At 46.7% G+C, this 8877-nt stretch overlaps 1 pseudogene; it reads left to right on the top strand.

The window, feature by feature from the left end:
- The first annotated feature begins 3946 nt into the window (after positions 1–3946).
- On the top strand, positions 3947–4065 carry LOC112480090 (annotated as a pseudogene).
- The last annotated feature ends 4812 nt before the right edge of the window (positions 4066–8877 follow it).

Here is an 8877-nt window from a genome sequence, read left to right as displayed (position 1 = left end):
TTCCAACAGCATCCCTTGCAAGGAGAATAATAAATCCACAAGCCCCAGCCTGATCTGTCCCCTCATGACCTCCCTGATCTCTGGTCTAGCTCCTTCTTCCCCTCTTCTTTCTGAGACTCGTACTTATGGAGCTTGTCTTAGATTAGCATCTTCACACGGTGATCTCTCTTTTTCTGAAATACTTTTCCCCAGATCTTGATATGGTTGGCTCTTCTTGGACTCCTTATCACTTGGGTCACAGCTCAAATGTCTTTTCTCCAGGAGGATGCCCCTGACCGCTCTGGTTAAGGGGGTCCTGGTCCTGAGACCCTCTCTAACCCACTGCCCAGCTTTATTTTAGCCCTGGCACTTACCACTGTCTGAAGTTATCTCTGAATTTATTCCTACATCTGTGTACTGACTGTCTCTTCCTAGAGTACTTGACCCGGGAGAGTGAACCTCTGTCCTATTCCCTACTATTCCCTGGAGTTTGGAATAGTGCCTGGCACACAGTGGGAACTCATATTTGTTGGATATGAAATACATATTTGTTGAATTAATAAATGACGTGTGGTAGAATTCTGGGTTGGTTATTTCTCTTCAGCAGGCTATTTAAATGATGGGACGAAGGAGATCGGCGGGTGGTTTGCAACCTTTGGAAATAACTGGCTTTTCAGCTCATTAAGAGATAAATTTCCCTGGCCTCTCTTTCATTACATTGATAAAAATAATTATTTTTTGCCCAAAGAGTAAGAGTCACCAAAGAGCTTATTGTACTGTGAGAAGCAAAAGCCATCCTGTGCCTCTTCAACTCATGGGCTTGAAGAGTGTTTGAGCTTGGAGGAGGGCTGAGACATAAAGGACCCAATGTGTGGTGAGTCCAGCAGACAGGAGTACCCCAAGAACCCTTAACTTTGGTGCTGGCTGGCTTGGCTTAGGGGTTAATACGTGGTCCCATCTCTGGAGCTTGGACGTAGATCCTTCAGACTTCCTTATTCAACAGCTCTGTGACCCTTGGGTAAGTCACTCAGTCTCTCTGTACTCCAGTTTCCCCATTTGTATCAGGATAACGATGAGGACAAATTCATTTGCCTACGGTTTTTATAAGGATTAAATTTATCTATCCCAATGAAATATTTGGCACAGTACCAGGCTGGATTCCTAGCTAGTTTGCTAAAAGGGGCCAGGCTTGAGATGGCAAAGAATAAATATGTTTTCTTTAGGGGAATATTTAACTCTGTCTCACGTCTGTTAAACAGATTAAAAATTCCCTCGGCCCGTCCTGAACCCCTCTCATCTTGCTTCTTTATCTTGTTTTCTGTCTCCTTCCTCTTCTCCTCAGAAGTCTAGGGGAAAAGAGGAAGAAAAGAGGGAAATAAATACTCCCTCCAATATTGTGGGTGTGTGTGTGTGTGTGTTGTGTGTGTGCGTGTGTGTGTGTGTGTGTGTGTGTGTGTGTGTGTGTGTTTGAGGGAACTCTTTAATACTTCCTGGAGTAACCTGCATGCCCCTCAGACACCACGAGGGGGCAGCTCTGCTCACAGGTTCCAGCCGGCTATTTCATCACAGGCATTAAATATGCTGAAGTGAAAAGGTCTGAGATCCCTTACATTCTGGTCCTGTTCCTCCTCCGGAGAGTATACTGGCCATGTGCTGAGCACGCTCTCTAACCTCTCACATGGCAGCAGGAAACAGCCGTGGTCTCCTTTTCGTGGTCGCAGTGGCCCAGGTGGTCAGTGTGACGAGAGTCGCCCAGGGCCTTGGTGCCAGTCGCAGGAATCACAGCCCCGGGAATGAACGAGGGCTGCAGGGGAGGCAGAGCCTGAGCTCGTGGGAATTCTCCTTTGTGACTTGAAAGGACAGGGCTGGAAGGAGCCGCGTGAGTGAACAGTGGGCATTCCCTTCCTCCTCCCCAGCACCCACGAGGTTGGGCTCATCTACAGGCTGAGCCCCAAGAACAGGGTTAGGGTGGCTGTTCCCCACTCCCTCCCAAGCAGGAAATCAGAAAGGGCCTGACTCCCTGAGGACATTTCATGAGCAGGAAGTCCTCAAGACGAGCCCCCTCCCCCCACCCCACCCTCGCCCACCCCTTTGTGGGGAGGGCAACACCATGACTTGTGACTGTGTGTTATTGTTGTCCTAAGATAGAGTCCAGAGGCCACTCACTGGGTCTGCTGAGGACTGTGTCGTAGTTTGCTCAGGCTGCAATGACAAATAACCACAGACTGGGTGCCTTAAGCAGCAGAAATTTATTTTCTCACAGTTAAGAAGTCTTGAAGTGCAAGATCAAGGTGTCGGCAGGGTTGGTGTCCTCTGCGGCCTCCCTCTCTCCTTGGCTGGCAGACGGCAGTTCTCTTGCTGCCCCTTCAGCATCCCTGGAGTCCCTTCCTCTTCCTTTAGGGACACTGGGCCTACTGGATTAGGGCCCCACCCTAACAGCCTCATTTTCACCTGATCGACTCTATAGAGACCTTATCTCCACATACATTCTGAGATGACACCTTTGTCATGTGAATGTTGGGGATACGATTCAGCCCCCAGGAGATTGTCACTCACTGGGCTCGGTTCTCTCCAAAGTCAAGGACAGCTAAAAGGTCCACCAGCTTTCATACCCAGCCACTGGGTTGACAGAGGCGTGGAGGGGAGGTGGGGGTAGCGCCCCCCATGAGGACGGGGTGGCTGTCATTTGGTCACCGGCGGGAGGGCCAGGGAGAACTGTGAAGGGGCTGGTTGGGTGAGGAGGGGTGGCATGAAGCAGGCCCAGCTTCGTGTGGTCAGTGCCCTGCTGTTGGTGGCCATAGCTGGGGTGGGGGGGAGGGGGGGGATGGAAGGGCAGCCCCAGCAGAGGCACAGGGCATGGCCTGAGAGGTGACCACCCGCAACGGCTGGCTGGTCTCTTGAGTGGGGAATCAAGTGCCCTTCTCAGTCTTACCCTCCTGGGACGAGGCCCCTTTGTGTGTTGGGGAAAGATGAAGAGAGCGAAAAACATTCAGGGTCCAGTTCGGGCCCAGAGGACTCATTAGAAAAGGGACATTTGTACTGTCCAGGGAGATCGCTAAAGTGCCCGAGAGGAGGGTGGGAGAATCTTTGATATTTAAACCCTCCTACCATCCTCTTTGCCTGATTCCCCCTCTCTGGAGCGATGCCTCGTGAGCTGATGGCAGGAGGGCAGCCTCCCACATGGCGGCTACAGACGCTGCCGTTCCCCACCGGTGCTGACGTGTGTGTGTGTGTGTGTGTGTGTGTGTGTGTGTGTGTGTGTGTGTGTGTGTGGCACCTGGAGGTAGTACGTACCAGCTGCAGCAGCGGGCAGAATTCCCAGCTCTCCTCCCCGCACGTCTCTCAAACCGGGACTGCTCTCTCACACTCGCTCAGCTTCAGACCCACTTGGATCTCCTCACTGTATCCTTAGCTATTAGATCATCTCCCAAGGCAACTGGAACCTTCTCAACCCTGCATTTTAAGGCTCCATCCAGCCCGCCCGGCTGCAAGATGAGAGTCCTGAAAAAGCAACTTGACGCTCGCTGGTGAACAGGGCATGATTTTGCTACTCTGGGGTGGCTGTGATATTGCTTCCCCATAGTGTTTATGTGAAGAAAATTTGTTCTTTGGGAAATTAGGGGCTACCAAAAAAAAAAAAATCGAATGATAATAAAAAGGGGGAGAAAAAGGCCAAGAAATAGATTTCTGAGGAATCCGAAGATTACTGTACCGTCCCCAGTTCTCTCCTGTTTCTCGGGATGAGCTCAGTTTTTCCCTCCCAGGAGTGCGCCAAATGTTTCCAGAGGACTAAACGTCTCTGTCACTTTCCACAGCTGCGGCTGGTGTTAGTGACGTGGTCCCAGCATGGCTGAGGGGGCAGGAGGGCTGGAGTAGACAGAAACAGAGGCAGCATGGGGCGGGAAAACAACAAGGCCCCGGGGAACTTGGGCCACACTCTTAGAAGTGTCGAAAGATGGGGATCCGAGCCTCTGGCCATGCCACCCTGAACAGGCCGGATCTTGTCTGATCTTGGAACCTCAGCAGGGTCGGGCCTGGTTAGTACTTGGATGGGAGACCACCTAGGAAGACCAGGTGCTGTAGGCGTTAAAAAAAAAAAAAAAAATTCAGAGATCTGAGATGTCTGCCACTGGGAAACCCTTTGTGGGAGTTTTCCTGGAAACTCAGGTGAGGGGTGTGGGTCAGGGAGCACAGGCTGGAGGTTCCTTTTGCTCTGGGAGTTTGGACTACATCTTTCTGGGAAAAATAACATCTGCTACTGTGTCTCTTGCTAAGCAGGCCACGGGCAGGGAAACCAGAGTCACTCCGAGGGGAAAAAGCGAGGGGAGGACTCTGGTTTTGGCCTTCCAGACGCTTCCCGTCCTGCCCTCTGCAGCAAGCTTATTGCAACTGCCAGATATTTCCAAGAGCATTCCCCACCCATTTTTCCATAGCCCACGCCTTCCCCCAGGCCGAGGGGCTACTGGGTTGGTGGAGTTCAAACTGTGCTATGACGATCAAATAACACATTCGAGTTATAGGAAAATTTAAAACCACAGAATGACATAAATAACAGAGAAACAATTACCTGTTCTCCAACCTCCCAGAAAACATCACTGATAGGATTGTAATGTAACTTCCTCCTGGTCTTCTTTTTCAACGCAAGCTTTAAAACACGTTTAAACATAGATGAGATAGTTATATTATATATACATATATTGTTTTATATATGTGTATATATATATGAATTCCTTTTATCTTGACTTTCCCATTTAACATTATATCATGAGCATTTTTTCCATGGGTGACATTCTTTTGAGAGAATTCCTGACATCGGAGAAATCTACCAAGCAGAGCCTTTGGGGACAGGCTGCCTGCCTCTCTCTGTCACTCGCTGAGAAAGCACAAGGTGTCAGCGGTCAGGGCTGAGCGGAGGCCTGGATCTTTCTTACCCAAGCCTGGTGCTCCCTTCCAGGGTCGGTCAGAGCTGTTTGCCTGCTCATGCCAAGCTTCCTCCCACGGGGCCTTCCGAAGCTTTCCACAGCTTCAACATCAACGACACTTTTGTCTGCTCCACTTGGGGGAGAGGGCTGGATAGTCTGTTTTTTGTGTCCTTGATGGATCCAGCCCAAGTTCAATGGACCCATGTACTTGCTCAGTTTCCCTAGATGGCCCAGCTCCAAGAACAGCTCAGATGCCAAGGAAACCAAAATCTCTGCCTCTGCGGCCAAAGTGGACAGGCTGTTTCCTGATACTCCATGCGTGCGTGTGCGCGCGTGCGTGTGTGTGTGGGTGAAGTGAGTTCCAACCTGTGATTTCATTTCTGCGATAGTATGAAACAGCTCAGTGCATAGTACAGCACTGTTCTCCCCACCTGCTTCTCCCTCCCACCATGCAAATAGATGATCTAGCCCTCCCTAGCTGACTCAGCTGTAAAAAAGAGTAAGTGTCTGTGAATGAAAATTTTTGCAAATGAATTCAACCAACAGCTGGACAGAGCTTTGTTGAGAGCTTCCTCTGGGGTGTGCTATATTATAGGTAGTAACTGTTCCTTGGAATGGTTAAAGTACCAAGGTTTACAGAGAAATTATTTTTTTTATTGTGATAAAACATACATAACACAAAATTTACCATTTTGACCATTTTTAAGCGTACAGTTCCGTGGCATTAAGTACATTCATATCATATCATTGCGCGACTATCACCACTATCCACTTCCAGAATGTTTTCATTTTCCCAAACTGAAACTCTACATCCATTCAATAATAACTCCCTTCAGCGTCTGGCAACTGTTATTCTACCTTCTGGAAAGTGACTTATAGAATACATCCTGGGTTACCCTTAAATCGTCACTCATGTTCACTCATTCATTTTACAAATATTTATTAAGTGCCCACACTGGTGAACAGAACAGAACACCTGTCCATGTGAAGCTTACATTTTTAAACAATAAACTTACACTTTTAAGCAATAAATCCTCTGTAAGGAAACAGTTACCAGGTGGTCCAAGATAGCTTCTTTGAGAAAGTAAAATTTTAATGGAGACTTTAATGAAGTGAGAGGAACTGGTGCAAAATTTTTTTTACTATGGGGGAGGGTGGGTGGGGAGCGAACAGGTACATCAACCCTGAGGAGATGTGTCAATTATGGGATTTTTGCTGCATGTAGTAGACTATCTCATCAAAATACGGCTTAGACTGCCCGTTCTCAAAGTGAGATCTGGAGAACCCCTGGGGGTTTTCAAGAACTCTTTCAAGGTATCCATGAGGTTATTTTTATAATAATACCAAGAACGCTCTCATTCTTTCACAAGTGTAGAGGGGAGTGTTTCATTGGCTATATGACATATTCCAAAAGATCGCGCACATATTAGAAGCTGTCTCCTGTTAATTCAGACATTAGAGAGATTTGCAAAATGGTAAATTTTGTGTTATGTATGTTTTATCACAATAAAAAAAATAATTTCTCTGAGATTTGCAAAAAGAGAGAACAACCATTCTTACTAACTTTTTTCTTTTGGAAAATATAATTATTTTTCATCAACCGATGTTTGTATGAACACGAAACAGGTTTATTATTTTTACTTGAAAATAAATTACTACATAAATAGTTAAATCGACATGTGACATTTTAACAGGATAAAACGAAGTTTAATTGTGTACATACAGGAGTCCCATAAAAATATGAAACCCAGGGGCAAGTTGAGCAGTTGAGGCTTATATACCACCTGAGCTAAAGAATGGGATAAGGGCTTGGGGCTGCAAAGGGGAAGAGGATAATTCACAGAACAATAAGAGCAGATGTTCGGTAATTAGATGTTTGCCCTGCAATACAGATAGGTCATTCATAAAAGTTATCTCTTCTAAGGGTCCAGAAAGAGTCTCCCTAGAATGTGCCACCGTAGCATGCAGATTATGTCAAGCTAAAAATAATCGAAGCTCAACAAATTCAAGAAGAATTTTTTTAACCTCCCCCTTACCTACCGAAAGGAATTCAGATAGAAAAAGCTGCTTCACGAGGGGGAACTTAGCCCATTCATCTTATCATATATGAATCGAATGTGTCAGACAGAGCGCATCCAAGCAAGCCCGTGTATTAGATTCCCCTCTGTGTCCCATGTTGCTGGGTGGCCCGGCATTGTTTATCACCTGTTCGCTTTTTGCACCTCCCTGTGAATTGCCTACTTCCTCCCTCCTTAGTCCAGAATAGCATATAAGCCTTAACTGGTCGGTTTGTTCTCAGGTCTCAGGATCTTATGGAACCTCCATATGTGCATATATAATACATTTATTTGGTCATTCTTTCCTGTTCATCCATCTTATGTTAATTTGATTATTAGTCCAGCCAGAAGAACTTAGAAAGGTAGAAAGGAAAAATGATTTCTCTGGCCCTACACTCTGGTAATAGCTATCTCTCCGAGCCAGGCCCCCTATCTAAATTCCCTTAGGTAGTTTTAAGGAAGAGGTCAAAGTTTTTCTTGAGTCTATTGGGTCTCGATTGCCTTCAGCTCAAAATAACCCATATGCAAAAGTGGCACATTTTGGGGGGGGCGTATCCTGCTCTCCTTCACAGAGTTTCAACCGCGACATCGAGGACCAGTGTACTTTCCAACTTTCCATCATTCCATTCGGCTACGCTCGGCTTGTAGGCAGCACCCCTTCCTCATGGGCAATTCCAGTTCCAGGTGTCGTGGACATCCAGACAAGACAGGCATTTCCTCCCATGAGTCTCTGAGTTGGGGGAAAATCTTTCCCCAAAGCTTGCCTCTAGGCCCTGTGGGCCTGGATCCGGCTGCATGCCCACACTCTAGTCCTAAGGAGGGCGAGAAGCAAATCTTGGCATTTTCAGCCTCTTTGGAAGGGAGGGTCCTGCAGCAGGAAAGGCAGTGGGAGAGGGCGCCACTCGGCTGGACCACTGGAACGGTTTGGCCTGTTGGAGAAGCGGCAAGCCGGCTGGTGTGGGAAGATGGGAAGAGTGTCGGTGACACGTGTGGAGAAAAGTGGGGAGAGAGGGTTGAGATCCACTGCTTCGGCTGAGAAATGTTATTATAGGTGGGTCCTGGGTTGACGACGAAGTTCAGTCAACAGCAAGAATGAGGTCCAGCTGTTTTGCTGGATGCAAACTTGATATAAATTCGGAATCCAGGATCTCAAGTTCCTTAAAGTGTAAGCCATGAACTCGGCAAGTCAAACATGTGACTTTTTGGGGATGTATTTTAATCACTTCACCAGCCTTTTAATTAAAAGGTTGTCTGATCGATGGGTGGAAGGGGAGCAGTAAGCGACTTTGGGAAGTGTCGGGAAGGCATTTTGTAATTAAAGTACGAGTACCAACCAGGCTTTTTATCTGGAAAGCCAAGGCTGGCAGGCAGTTTCTTGCATCTCAGACTTTGTACCTTCCTTATGCAAAAGGCAGAGAAGCGCAGGGGACTCCTAAACACAGTCTTCCGATGCACTGGGATTGGACTCAAACAAACAAACAAGCAAACCCAAGCAAAATGGATGACAATTTTGCTTGCCTTTTTTATTATCATATCCTTCCAATGGTCTTTTTTTTTTTTTTTTTAATGAGCAATCGAATGTTGATTATCATCTAAATCCAGGGATAGGGTTGGCTAATTGACAAATGACACAAAAATAGAATTGCTCAAGTGTCATAAAAAAAAAAAAAAGAAAAATCAAACGGAAAATTTTCGTTGCCTTAAAAAATTGGATTTTTAGATAGTTTCATATAATTTCGTTTAGTCAAAACGGCCCGATAGCCATCTTATATCTAAAAACTTCTGTCGAGGTGTATTTTGCTCAGTTTTTCAAAACCTCTGAAAAGAGCAGCCACAGGCTTTCATGACGGGAGTTCTGATTTCGATTAAAAAATGATGACCTGAAAATGGGAACGTTAGGGTGTTTAGGTGCCCTTAGA

This window comes from Pteropus alecto, unplaced genomic scaffold (assembly GCF_000325575.1).
Source record: "Pteropus alecto unplaced genomic scaffold, ASM32557v1 scaffold134, whole genome shotgun sequence".
Taxonomy (NCBI): Eukaryota; Metazoa; Chordata; class Mammalia; order Chiroptera; family Pteropodidae; genus Pteropus; species Pteropus alecto.
This window is presented reverse-complemented; position numbering and strand designations above follow the sequence as displayed.